General features: G+C 43.6%; 1 protein-coding gene across 1 annotated transcript in view; it reads right to left on the bottom strand.

Moving 5' to 3' along the window:
* LOC105355327 (NACHT, LRR and PYD domains-containing protein 12-like) overlaps positions 1 to 14,276 on the bottom strand; it is a 1,049,862-nt gene that overhangs the window by 868,450 nt on the left and 167,136 nt on the right. The gene's annotated exons all lie outside the window — the stretch shown is intronic.

Genomic DNA, 14,276 nt, shown 5'->3' with positions numbered 1-14,276 from the left:
CAGGCGACCATGGAATCCTCCTAACATAAGGAAAAATGCTGCAAATCCAGTGGTGTTATGCTCAGGGGCATCAGAACAGGAATTGAGCATCTGCAGAATTTGCAGCCACCTTGCTTTACTCTGAGAAGGTGAGTTCTTCTCATGTTCCCAGACCCCTATTGTATCTCTAAACAACTCCATTCCCTATTGGCTGATATGGAGTAGTGGGAGGTTCTTTAATCCATCTGCAAACAATTTTTTCAGGAGACGCTCCCGAAATGTGCCCTTTGATCAGAATGGATGTGCTGAGGAACCAAATACAGTGAAAAAGTCCTAGATGAGATGGCAAGGGACTTGTTTGGCCGACTGATTTCCACAATTGAACAAGCTAATTTAGTAAAATATCCGTGATGCTGCGTTCACACCAAACACGATTCACGCATCAAATTCTCTGTCTCCCGCCTGTCCAAAAGTGTTCCTGAGCTTGACGCCACAGCCGCTCGTGGGAGAAGCTTCCAGCTAATGTTTTTATCCTGATCGGTACATGGAGTGATGTCTGTGTTTATGCTGTTTACAATGCAAGAGCTCTGCAAAAACATGGGTAATCACGTCTCCATGTCTGGGTTCATTCTAGTACCGGCAGCTTCCCTCCTGCTCAGAGAGCTGTGTCTGTATGACAGCTGCTTCCACACAGTTTCTGTGTCTCTGTGACCTAGTTTGATGGTTTACTGTCCTGCATTAACCCGAGAGGGATTATAAAGCCCAAAAATGTTTATTTACAGCAGGTCAGTTTGTGCTTTTGTGTACGGATGAGAGGGATCCTTTGCTGTCTACAGACGGACTTGGAATGTTAATCAGCAACAGAATAATTTTGGAACATCTGCCAAGTGGAGTCACATCTCTTTTTCCTCCTCCCTGTGTCCTGACCGACCATCCCATCTTTTTTTCCTGTTAAACTCCTAGCCTGAATCAGTGACACAGTCCTCCATCCTCACAGTCATCCCTAACAAGGACATAGGGAGTAGGATTAGAATATGGACACAGCCTATGTCCTTTTATTTATTTATTTTTAATATGACATTTTTGAAATGGAAGCTTTAAATAAAAGCAAAATCTATTTTATTTGAAATATGTAATCATTAATAATTTATGGTGATAAATGACATTTAATTCCTCGTCTGTTTTAACTTCATTTCAAGTCATTTCTAATCTATTGCATTTTCATTCATGATTATGTTTTTGGGTCAGAATCCAAAAGAAAGGAGCAAACGATAAAAATGTCATCCGTCAGTCTGTCATCAGGGCGAGTCCAACCTGACTGAATGGACCAAGTTCCTGGACCTCCAGCTGCATCACTGCTCCTAAACACACTTTTCTGTCTGATTGCAGGTTGAAGGACTGCAGTTTGTCAGAGATCAGCTGTGAAGTTCTGGTCTCAGCTCTGAAGAAAAACCCGTCTAATCTGACAGAACTGGACCTGGGCGTGAACAAGAACCTGCAGGATTCAGGAGTTCTTCATCTGTGTGGTTTTCTGGAGAGTCCAGACTGCAGACTGCAGACTCTGAGGTCAGTAAAGAAGCTGAATTCCCTGAAGGATGAGAAGAATAGATCAGGTGAAGAACTTTCAGATGTTTTACTGGAAGATTTTCTGTCTACAGCCATGTTTGAAACAAACTGATTGGTTCAGATTTTCTTCATCAATTGAATTGATTGTTTTGATGATTGATAGAAAATTGATCTGTTTCAACCAGGATCTTGTAAATCAGGATCTCCAACCTAGTTTAAACACGGATCCATTTCATGTCAGAAAAAATCACAGATCGGCCTGTAGAAAGTTTAAGTTGGCGTCCAATTTAGTTTTCAGCTTCCAGTTTTCAGAAAAACTGAAAGCTAGGATTCTACATCAAATTTATTTGAAGAAAATAGATGGGATTTTAATGGGTTTTTAAAGGCTCTGTGTCAGAATCCACTGTTGTCTTCAGCATGGTGAGGGCTAGCTTCACAATAACTTTCAGCATCATCAGCTAGTTTGGATGGATGCGGTAAGAGTTCATGTTTGGTTATTCTGTCAAATGTTCTGTAGTTGACTTGATCTGACATAAAGAAATGTGGTTTGGATTTTCACCACTAAGGGGGCGCTAGTCGTAAAGCAGAGATGCTAATGTGGTCATCACGCTGAGCACGTCCAGGATTCTGGGATTAAAAAAAGGAACTTTGGGAGCAGCAGAACCAGCTGAAACCCTTAGACTGACAGCAGAACCAGAACCATCTGAAACCTTAGACTACCAGCAGAACCAGCTGAAACCCTCAGACTACCAGCAGAACCATCATCAGCTCCTCTTCAGGACCACATTCAGAAATTTTGGGCCCCGTGGATCCTCATGTTTTTCAAGGCCCCTCTACATTTTTGAAATGTCAGGAAATGCTTTCAGAGGAGCACAAAATACTTTTTCAGCTGTTTTTCTGCAATGTGAACATTTTAAAATGCATTTTACAATTTAGGATTCAAGATGAGGAAATACAATTTAATCTGACATTTTTGAAATCAAAGCTTTAAATCCCACCTGACTGAATGGACCAAGTTCCTGGACCTCCAGCTGCATCACTGCCCGTGAACACACTTTACTCTCTGATTGCAGGTTGGAGAAATGCAGTTTGTCAGAGATCAGCTGTGAAGCTCTGGTCTCAGCTCTGAAGAAAAACCCGTCCAATCTGACAGAACTGGACCTGAGCGGGAACCAGAACCTGCAGGATTCAGGAGTTCTTCATCTGTGTGGTTTTCTGGAGAGTCCAGACTGCAAACTGCAGACTCTGAGGTCAGTAAAGAAGCAGAACTACCTGAAGGATGAGAAGAACGGATCAGGTGATGAACATTCTGATGTTTCACCTAAAGATTTTCTGTCTACAGTCGTGTGTCAAAAAAACTGGTGATTGGTTCAGATTTTCTTCATCAAGAGAGGTGTAAAAACAATACCAATGCCCATATTTGTGCTAAAGGGAATAAGCAGCTGGGTTGAATTAATGTGTGCTTCTTAGAGTGTATCTTGATCACACTGAATGCTTCAGCAAAGGCAGGAGGCCCGAAACCCCACACCCCAGAGCTAGGGGCAGACGGCGCAGCAACCCGACCTATCCAGGCATCCAAGAGCCCCACCATTAGACAAGGAGTGGGGAGCAACCACCCTCCCGCGCTCCGGACCCCCACCACAGAGAAGGAAACAGAGGCCAAGACCCAGCAGCCCCCTGGCCGAGGAGTAGGAGGAACAGAGAGAGCGAACAGAGCCGGAGCCCCCGCCTGGGCAGGGTCCCGCCCCACCCAAGGCGCTCCGGACCTATACCCAATGCCCCGACCACTCGAGACCTACACTGGCACCTAAATGAGAGGCACGCCACCGCCCTAGAGTCCTGAGCCCCCACCTACCCCTAACCCCAGAGGCACGCCGGGATGGCCTACTGAGGACAAAATGGGGGAAGCGGTAGAAACCGACCGCCCGACTGGCAGGCGGATACAGGCGACCAGCAGAGGCCCTAGACAGAGCCAGGGGACGGTGAGCCTGAGGAACAGGCTCTAGTTGCTGCGAGCAACAATGGGAAAATTGGGGTTCCGCGGTATCCCCAAAAAAGGGGCCCCACCCACTTCCAGGGGGATCCGGTCCACCCTGCTCAGATTTTGTAGACTACTTCTCTGTGTGGAAAAGAGCCGCGAGGGCAGGGACACAGGAACCCCCACTACCCCACCAACACCCCAGCAGCAGACGCTGGCAAATCCCACCCAGCCTGGGGTGCAGGAGACAGGGAACAATGTGACCATCTCCCTCTCGCTGTGTGCGTATGTGTATCTAAGGAGGTGCAATTAAAATGAGTGGACCGGGCGATTCAGACCCTTCCACTCTTTAACAGCAGAATCTGATCACCCAACGTGTCCACCACAGGGGCCTGCGTGAGTCTATTTGTGTATGTTGGTGTTAAGTGTGTAGTGTGTGTACCAAGAAGGGCTGCAATTAAAATTGGTGGTTGCCCCGTGTCTAAAGCTACCAAAGCCTGATTGGGGGATCTATTAAACCTTATTTATTTCCTTAATTATCCCCCCCCCCCACTGATTAAAAGTCTTTATATATTTATTTATTGGCTAGCTAGTTTAGTGCCCCCCCGCCATGCTACCAACTCCCAGGCTTCTTGGTGAGGTATAAACAAGGAGACTGGTCATGCTCCAAGATAGATTGGTGCAGCTGGAACCCCGTCTCCCCACCCCCACCCAGACACGGTACACCAGGTTAAGCTGCACAGTGTGGCAGAGGTGCCGCAGAGTGCACCAGACCCCATCACTAGACCCCCAAGACCACACAGCCAGGGAGGGGAAAGGCTAGACACCATCCCCAAGTTGCAGATCAGAGCCCCAGGTCCAGGCAACCAGGTCCCCAACGGGAGCTCTGTCCCCAGGTGCCTGAGCTCTGGACCCCTCAGACGACCCCCATCGACCACAAGTTCCCCCACCCCCTTCAGCCAGCTGACTGTCCACCCCCCATCAGCCCCGGCCAAGCCAACGTGAGGTGCCCAACGAGCAGGGAGGCCAACCAGGCAGGCACCAACTCTGCCCCGGGACCATAGGCGACAGGGGCCCAGCCCCTGATGCAGGCAAGCCCCACGCCCAGACCAGACACAGCCCCGAGCAGCCGGGGCACAGGCTGACTCCAGACATTCTCGGGGGACGAGACGGCACCCTGCCTGAGCAGACTTTTGCACTGCCCAACCCCTGCCCCCCATCCCACACCCAGACGCCCCACAGGGAAAATATTTATGTTTTATCACCATTGATGGTGAATTTCCATTTGTTACACCAGTCATTCATTGTATTTAACATTCCTTGTAAATTTATTTCATGGACTTAAATAGGACACTGCACAAGTGAGTTGATCAACTGATCCGCCCCAGGGGCGTGACCTAAATACCGCCTGCCTGAGTTGACTGCCCTAAATGCTCCCAAGGTCACTCACTTTTGAAATGGAAGCTTTAAATATGTAGTCCTGAATAAATCATGATGATTAATGACATTTCAATTTTTTCATCTGTTTTAACTTCATTTCAAGTCATTTCTAATCTATTGTATTTTCATTCATGATCATGTTTTTGGGTCCAAATACAAAAGGAATGAGCAATAAGGTAAAATGTCATCTGTCAGTCTGTCATCTAGGCGAGTCCCACCTGACTGAATGGACCAAGTTCCTGGACCTCCAGCTGCATCACTGCTCCTTAACACACTTTTCTGTCTGATTTCAGGTTGAAAAGATGCAGTTTGTCAGAGATCAGCTGTGAAGCTCTGGGCTCAGCTCTGAAGAAAAACCCGTCCAACCTGACAGAACTGGACCTGAGCGGTAACAACCTGCAGGATTCAGGAGTTCTTCATCTGTGTGGTTTTCTGGAGAGTCCAGACTGCAGACTGCAGACTCTGAGGTCAGTAAGGAAGTTGTACTCCCTGAAGGATGAGAAGCACGGATCAGGTGAAGAACTTTCTGATATTTCACTGGAAGATTTTCTGTCTACAGCCGTGTTTAAAACAAAGTGATGATTGGTTCACATTTTCTTCATCAATTGAATTTAATGTTCTGATGATTGATAGAAACTGATCTGTTTCAGTCAGGATCTTGTAAATCAGGATCTCCAAACTATTTTTGAACACGGATCCATTTCATGTCAGAAAAATGTTCACAAATTGGCTTGTAGAGAAAGTTTATGTTGGCGTCCAAATTAGTTTTCAGCTTCCAGTTTTCAGAAAACCATTCAAAGGATTCTACATGAAATTTATTTGAAGAAGATAGTTTGAAAAGAACTATTAAATATTATTATTTTATTATTATTATATTATTTAAATATTGAATCTTGAACAGACATTTCCTTTGAATGTCACTAGAACAACAAAAACACACAAAGTGTTCGTTGGTCAGTGCATCATTCAGTCACTGAAAACCAGAAATGACTGCAGATTCATTTACAACTGGAAATAAAAAACTGTCACTTAAAAAATGACACTTTATTTTTGTAACTTTGTATTCAGAAGAGTTTTCAGAATACTAAAAATGCTGAAACCTTAAAAGTTCAACTCAGTCCCAAAGACAATAAAAGGACATTTAGAATAGAGTTTAACACTTCATGAACACAATGAAAAGCTGCAAACAACTGATGGACATGGACCAAAAAGAAGTGTCATTGAAAGTTCACTGACTGAATATTAGACATTTCCATTCAAATGAAGACACAACTGTGTTGAAACCACCAGTGGATCAAATCCAAGGTGATCTCAAGAAGTGTTTTCAGGATTCTCCAAAGATGAAGTCCAAATCCACACGAAAGAACAATTGTCTGTGTAGAGCATCAAGAATGGAAGTGAAGGAAGACTTTCATGTTCTGCACTAGCTTTCTGCTTTTCTGCTGAACTGCAGGAACAATTACTTCTGGGTCTCTTTGCTGAGAAAAATATTGAAGTAAAAAGGAAATAGTTCTATCTAGATAGAAATCAGACCCCAAATGGAACCAGCTGTAAGAATGATACTGCAGCTCTTCACAACTTCTCCCTGGGTCAATGGTCTGGCTGAAGTGGCCATCTCCTCTGCCACCATCAAACTTGCTTTCACAGCAGCTTGACTTTGGGATTCTGCATGGCTGCGAAGTGTCTGCTGAAGTGTCCCATTCTTCTCTGACTCTTCTGCTTTCTGGATCATCTGCTCTGCATTCAGGTCTTTCAGGTTATCAGGATGTTTAGTCTCACAGTGTGGTCTTTGATCAGGTTCTTTCATTAAAGCCACATTAGCTCCACCAATCAGAGCCATTGGTTTAGCAGCCATGTCATCCACTGTTGTCTTCAGCATGGTGAGGGCTAGCTTCACAATACCTTGCAGCATCATCAGCTAGTTTGGATTGATGCAGTAAGAGTTCATGTTGGATTACTGTGTCAAATGGTCTCCAGTTGATGTGATCTGACATAGAGACATGTGGTTTTGGTTATCACCACTAAGGAGGGCTAGTCGTAAAGCAGAGATGCAGATGACGTCATTACGCTGGGCACGTCCAAAATTTCTATGATGAGAAGAAGGAACTTTGGGAGCAGCAGAACCAGCAAAAACCCTTAGAAAAGGGGTGGTGAACAAGTTTGACACCAAGAGCCGAATTTTTTCACTATGAGAGTCAAAGAGCCAGACCACATACGGACCTGCCAAGACGTACACACACAAACACACAATTAAAGCCGTATTATTTTCTATAAAACACCCCTCTCCCTACAATACAGCTGCAAGTATTGTACTTGTGCTTTTTTTCAAGGAAAGTGTCCATCCTCAATACACACAACAAAAGCAGCTTAGCCAGAGTTAACACAGCAACTACCCTGGATGTCAGATACCCCCTCCACAGACACAGGCACCTCTCTCTCATCTCATAAACACGCACACAATCTCTCTCTTTTTTCTGCCTCTCTTTGACACACACAACTAACTACTCAGTGACGTGCAGGGAGCTTGATGGCTGGTGAGGCACTGACTCCTCTGAAGTCAGATTTACGATGATAAAAACTGAATATTTCACTGTTCATGTTGACATTATTGATGAAATGTGAAAATATAGCAATTACTCAGCTTGTTCATGACTGTTTCAGGGAAACAATCACTATATCGTTAATATTTAAGTAATATTTATTTCATTAGTTCTTCATGGTATAAATGAAGTCATCTATTAAGCTGCTTATTCAAATGTTGAAGAGCTGACCATATCCCTCCCAACCAGTGTTAAAGCCCAATTACTTTACCGTACCCACAAATAGCCAAACAGTATGGACCTCTTTTCTGCTCATAGCCCCCTCACTCCTGGTCTTAGACCCAAGATTCCCCACTTCCCATGAGTCTTAGGGGCTGAAGGCAGGGCTAACCAATGAGTTATATCGCTAGAGGAGACATCACGTGATTCCTCATGGGAGGAGAGCACCGCCATCTTGGTGAGGTCAAGTCACTGTTGCAGTGCATACATGTGAACACATTTTTTTGGCAAAATGCCAGTTCATTGTGCGTGTTTCAACTGCCCAAATCAGAAAAATGATTCCATGAAGGAGGAAGGCATAACATTTGACAGTTAAGTACTATAATTTTTTTTCTCTTGATGCTGCAGGGGCTTCATTAATCGTACACATGTTGAAATGCATGATGCTGCACAGCTATTATCAACATGCTGCATGATGTACGGATAATGTGCTGTCAAATGTAAACTTTGTTTTGTTAAACCTATCTACAGTATTCTAGGACTAGGCTATTAAAGTAATCTAGATTTATACATTTCTGACTCAGTGACAGAACCTTTCTTGGAGGTTTCCAATGGATTCAGACTTAAGGAAAAAGTGGGCCTTAGCTATCAAAAGAGCAAAACCAGATGGATCACTGTGGTACCAACTAGCAATACAGTCTGGCTATGTTCAAAACATTTTATGGAAACACATTTTGATAAGAAGACAGACTGTTCACTTGAAAGCCGACACCATACCATCTGTGTTACACAAATTAATCACCAAATGAATCAATAGTGGTATAGAAGTCTATTGTTTTTCTTTGTCTGATTTTCGGTTGTTGTAAATCTATTGTTAACTTTTGGACTTTTTGTTGACCAATTTTTTCTTTCTTTGTTATTATTTAATATTGACTTATTATTTATTTGTTGTTATATTTATTATTATTATTGACTTATTATTTATTTACTATTCTTATTATAATTATTAATATTATTATTATTGACTTATCGGTGGGCTTTTCTAAATAATTTTAATTGCATGTCAAAGAGGTCTAAAATGTCTAAATGTTTAGAAATTATTAAAAAGAATCTTTGTTTTATTTTTTATGTGTAAGAAGTCCTGCAACTATGCATTTTTCATTAAAGTTTGAGCTTTTAAGGCTGACATTTTCTCTTCTTTAACAACAACAAATGATGTTAAAGTTCCTAGGATAGCACAAGGGTTAAAAGCTACTTAGATGCCACTAAAGACTATAAAATCCATTGTCATGAGAACCAAAACCAGCATAAACCCTTAGACTACCAGCAAAACCAGCTGAAACCCTTAGACTAACAGCAGAACCAGAACCAACTAAAACCCTTGGACTACCAGCAGAACCAGCCAAAAACCTTTAGACTACCAGCAGAACCATCAGCAGCTCCTCTTCAGGGCCACATTCAGACATTTTGGGCCGCGTGGATCCTAATGCTTTTCAAGGCCCCTCTACAGTTTAGAGATGTCAGGAAAAACTTTTTCAGCTGTTTTTCTGCAATGTGATCATTTAAAAATGTGTTTTACAATATAGGATTTAAGATGAAAAATACATTTTAATCAGACATTTTTTAAATCAAAGCGTAAAATCAAGGTTAAAATCTATTTAATTTAAAAATTTAGTCGTTAACATTTCATGATGATCAATGACATTTCAATTCCTCGTCTGTTTTAACTTAATTTCAAGTCATTTCTAATCTATTGCATTTTCATTCATGATCATGTTTTTGGGTCCAAATCCAAAAGAAATGAGCAAACAGTGAAAATGTCATCTGTCAGTCTGTCATCAAAGCGGGTCCCACCTGACTGAATGGACCAAGTTCCTGGACCTCCAGCTGCATCACTGCTCCTGAACACACTTTTCTGTATGATTGCAGGTTGTGGTTCTGCAGTTTGTCAGATATCAGCCGTGAAGTTCTGGTCTCAGCTCTGGAGAAAAGCCATTCCTTTCTGACAATACTGGACATGACCTTCAACAACCTGCAGGATTCAGGAGTTCTTCCTCTCGGTGGTTTTCTGGAGAGTCCAGACTGCAGACTGCAGACTCTGAGGTCAGACTCCATGTTTCAGTTGTGTTCAAATCAATATGATGATAAAGTTGTGTTGACCCACATTGAGCAGAAATATCCAGATTCTCATCTGCAGCAGCATCTTCCTGCAGCTGCTTGTTCTCTTCAAAGATCTGCAGAAGAACTTCTTCTTTTCTTCCTGCAGCTGCTTGTTCCAAAGCTGTCTGCTGACATTTGTGCTCCACAAAGTTCTGCTTGCAGCCATCAGCTCTTCTTTGTGTCTTTGGTCCAACAGACTCCTTTAAAGCGCGTGCAGAAGAAGCAGCCGTGCACGCTCACATGCACTCTGAGTCCTGCTGCTGTGTTTCAGCAGATGCAGCTGAGAGTCCAGCGGCTGATGTTTGTGAGCAGACAGTGACAGAGTCATGCTGCAGCTGGATGCTGCTCTGACAGACACATCCTCCACAAACATCCTCACCTTTTCATCCACAAACATCATCACATCATCCATCAAAGCTCCCAGCAGCTTCTGACTCTTCATTCAGAGCTGAAGTCATGGATCAGGGATCAATGTCCAACATTTGCTGCTGACTCTTCCTCATCACTTCCTTCTTCTCTCTGCTTTGATCTGTTGGAGCTGAAAGTCTCTGCTTGAAGGGCTGCAGCAGAGAAGGACTGGAAGATCATCTCCTGAAAACTGGGAGGAAGACTTTCCAGCATCATGCTGCTGAAATTCTCCCATGATTCATTGCTGTTTGGAGAAGAGCTGAGCAGAAAGAGGAAGTGGACTTTTTCTGCTGTTGCTGCAGAAACATCAGTTGGTTTGGATGCAGCCACAGGCTGATGTTTGACTTTCACACATCTGGACTTCTTTGCTGAAGCAGCTGCATGTTGTCCTGAATGTTCCTGAATGTTCTTCTTCTCTGCTTCTGCTGGACTCTTCTGATCTGCTGCTGTTGCTTCACATCTTTGGTCTTTTTTTCAAACTTTCGGATCTTCTTCAGCTCTGAACTCTTTAGAAGAAGTGAAGGATGAAAAACATGAACTTTGTCTCTAAACTCAACTCTTTGTTCTGGATTCAGGTTGAGATGCATTTTGTCAAAGAGCATCGTTGATTGTCTGATCTCCAACCCATCCTACCTGACCGAACTGAAGTTTCAGTACGACTTCCTTGATTCTTCCAAAGTTCAGCAGCTCCAGGATCTGGTGGAGAGTCCAAACTCCAAACTGCAGACTCTGAGGTCAGTAGAGGGTTGGAGTCAGTCCAAGTGCTTCCAGATGTTTGGTCCTAAAGTTAGTCTGAAAGCAAAGATGCAGAGTTTCCTGTGAAGCTGCAGCTTCTCAGTGAAGCTCTGAGGAGAATGATGACAGGCTTCAGGACAACAGTCAGCCAATCAGAGCAGCAGAAGCTCTGTCAGTTGAATCATTTTTCTATCATCTCTGTTCTGTTGATGATCAAATATTGACTCATGCAGTTTGAAAGACTCAAAGTTTTGGTCTGATTGATGTTTTCCACAGTTTTCTGATTGAACTTCCTTTTTCTTTGGTGTTTTGTGGGTAAAACTTTGTTCTTTTTCATGCTGACAGCATTTTTAGCTGCAGTTTTAAAGAAGTTTCATCTAAATCCAGTTGAATCTCCTCATTTTCTAGAATGTGTGAAACTAGTAGAAACTTTCTAAGCATAAAGCCTGTTTTCTCCAGAGGACATGAATGAACAGAGTGGATCTTAGTGAGGAATGACAGCCTCTGGATGCAGAGAATCACTTTGATGCAGCTGCTGCAACAACACCAACTGCATTGAAGCAGGAGGGAGAAGGGAGACACCTGCTGGCTATTTGCAGAACTGCATCTTAGTTTCAAAAGGCTTCAAACTGAAAGCTGTCTGTAAAATTCCTGCAGCCTGTTTGGATCTAATAAATGCTCTTTTGAATCAACTCTGTGTTTTCTATTGATGTCTGTCTTCATTCTATCTTTGACTCACACACAGACTTGAATCTTTAGCCTTCCCCCTCATCCTGTTCCAGCTGTTCTAATCTTCATGTGTTTGGTTCCTTCTCGGTAGAAATGGGTTGGAAAAGAGCTTTGGAATGTTCAGGTGGTGCTGATGTCTTTCTAGATGGGGGTGGGCAGAACAGAGGAGAGCTCCTCCCTCCTGATTCAGAGGGGAACAGTGGGCAGCAGCTGAAAGGAGGGAGTGGAAATGGGAAAAGTTCTCTGCACGTTTCTCCTTTCCAAGAACAGAGGGACACGACTCCATGAACAGCAGAAGCTAAAGAGTTGGAAAACATGCCTGTTTAGAACCATCAGCTGCCGCTGCAGGCGTACACACACGTAAACACACGTGCGCACACACACCCACGAACGGACCCGTAAACACGTCATCTACATGAACTTACCTTTTTCTAGGGATGGGAATAGAAGCCCCATGAAGCCTCATTGGGGTTCATGTAATTGTGCCGGAAAAATGAACCACCCATTCTGGGCATCGAATCCACACAGAACAGCGGCATCTGGTGGCGGACTGGATGTTTATCGACATGTGTTTCAACAAAGCTCCTTGTAACACTTAAATGTGGAAATGATGATGAAAAAACGTAAAACAGAACAATGTTGTTAATGGTGATAAAAAAAACATATAAAACAACACAACATGTGAAATTTTTTGTGAGAAGTGCTTACCACAGCAAAATACATATCACATGAAGAAAAAAATATACGTAAAAAATAAACATATAAGGCTAGGCTCAAACCGAGGACCTCTAGATGTACGTACCACTGACTATTCCACTGAGCTATCTTTATTGACAAGTCAATGACATGCCGTTGTATATTCATTGCAGTGTTTTTTTCAATATACAACGTTCTTAGTGTATTGCGTATTTACATATAAATAAATATATTAAACAATTCATTCAGTAAAATTAGCAGTTAACCTAAAAATAAATTGGCGATAAAACAGTCCAAAATCAGACTAATTTAAGAACATATACACACATTAAAGACCAGATAGTAGCGATGATCGGTGAGAGGAGGTTTATTTGAATAAATCTTTCCATTAAATAACCTTTTTTTCATCTTGCAGGTGAGAAGGAGCAATCTTGTGAAGAGGAGAAAGAAAAAGAACCAGATGGATCTTTGGACCCTGAAGATGTTGAAGGCTGTGATGATGGTATCAGCCTTGAGGTCGACGCCAGTGAGGACGCCATTGACTCCCTCCATCCCGAACACTCTAAGATGAATTCAGACGAGCGGGTCATGGAGGAAGTGAGTCCAGCGCAGCAGGATGTTCTGATGGGTTTCAGTAAGCTTCACCCTCCTGGATTCGAGGAGGTTGAAAGCTTAGCAACGGCCCTTTTGCTGTTAGTTGATGACAGCGATCGCCACATCATCCCAGCTGACATTCGCCAGAGGATAAAGACCGCTGCTGTTCAACTCCACGGCCAGTATGAGTCCAAAAGGGGCTGCACTCTGTTTGGCAGGTGCCTTGGACCGGCAAAGGCAGAAAACACTGCAGCACAAAAAACTCAATTTGCCAGGTTGACCCATGCTCAAGCAACCCAGATTACAGAAGACTCACGCCTTCTGTACTTGCTCATAAAAATGCTGAAAAACAAACCACCAGCAAGCCAGAAACACAGTGCAACCAAAATAAACCTTGTAGTTAGAGCTCAGTACAAACGTATAGTGGACCGCATACGGGACGACCCTGTCCTGTCAGCGCTACGCATCCCACTACCGAACATCGACTCTAAATCCATTTCTCCATTTCTTACATGTGAGGACAAGAAGGCAAACTACAGGGCAACCATGGTACCACAAGTCACCTGGCGCCAAAGAGTCCTCTCAGCAGAGCCACTGTCTGCCACTCCACATCTTCCAGACTCCCGTCCTGCGCCTAACAGACTAGAGGTGCAATATCCTGTCATCCTTCAACTAACTGACAAGAGATGGGCAGAAAAGAGGAGATTGGAATTGACTGAGCCTACTGCAACATGTAGGAAGGTTATGCCAAAAGTGAGTCCCACAGCATCACAAAGCACTGCAAATGCTCCCATCCTGCTGGTTGTTCCATCCCAACCTCAGGCCCCAACCACGTCATTTCCATTTGCTGCCTCTGGTAGTGGTGCAGCTTTCTCTTTTACCTTGTCCCCAGCCTGCGTGCCAGCTAGGCCATTTATGCCTCCCAAATCACACAAGCCTTGTGCAGCTTGTGGCATTTCAAGATGTGGGGGCTTACGCGAGCGGTACACTCCTTCAAAAGAGAGGGTGGCAAACAGCAAACAGAGTTATACGCTGCTCCTATAACTCCTCCAGGATCTGGAGAGGTGCACCAACAATCCTGCTTGCAGTCCTGACAATCCTGCTGAGCCGTTGTTTGTCCTGAACCTTGCAGCTGCCAAACCAGGATGTGAATTTCTGAGTCATGATGTTCTCAATGGTGCCCTTGTAGAAGGTATTCAACTGTTTTTAAATCATACATTAAATAATAATGC

This window comes from Oryzias latipes, chromosome 2 (assembly GCF_002234675.1).
Source record: "Oryzias latipes chromosome 2, ASM223467v1".
Taxonomy (NCBI): domain Eukaryota; kingdom Metazoa; phylum Chordata; class Actinopteri; order Beloniformes; family Adrianichthyidae; genus Oryzias; species Oryzias latipes.
Note: the sequence above shows the minus strand (reverse complement) of the source record. Positions and strands in the feature narration are given on the sequence as shown.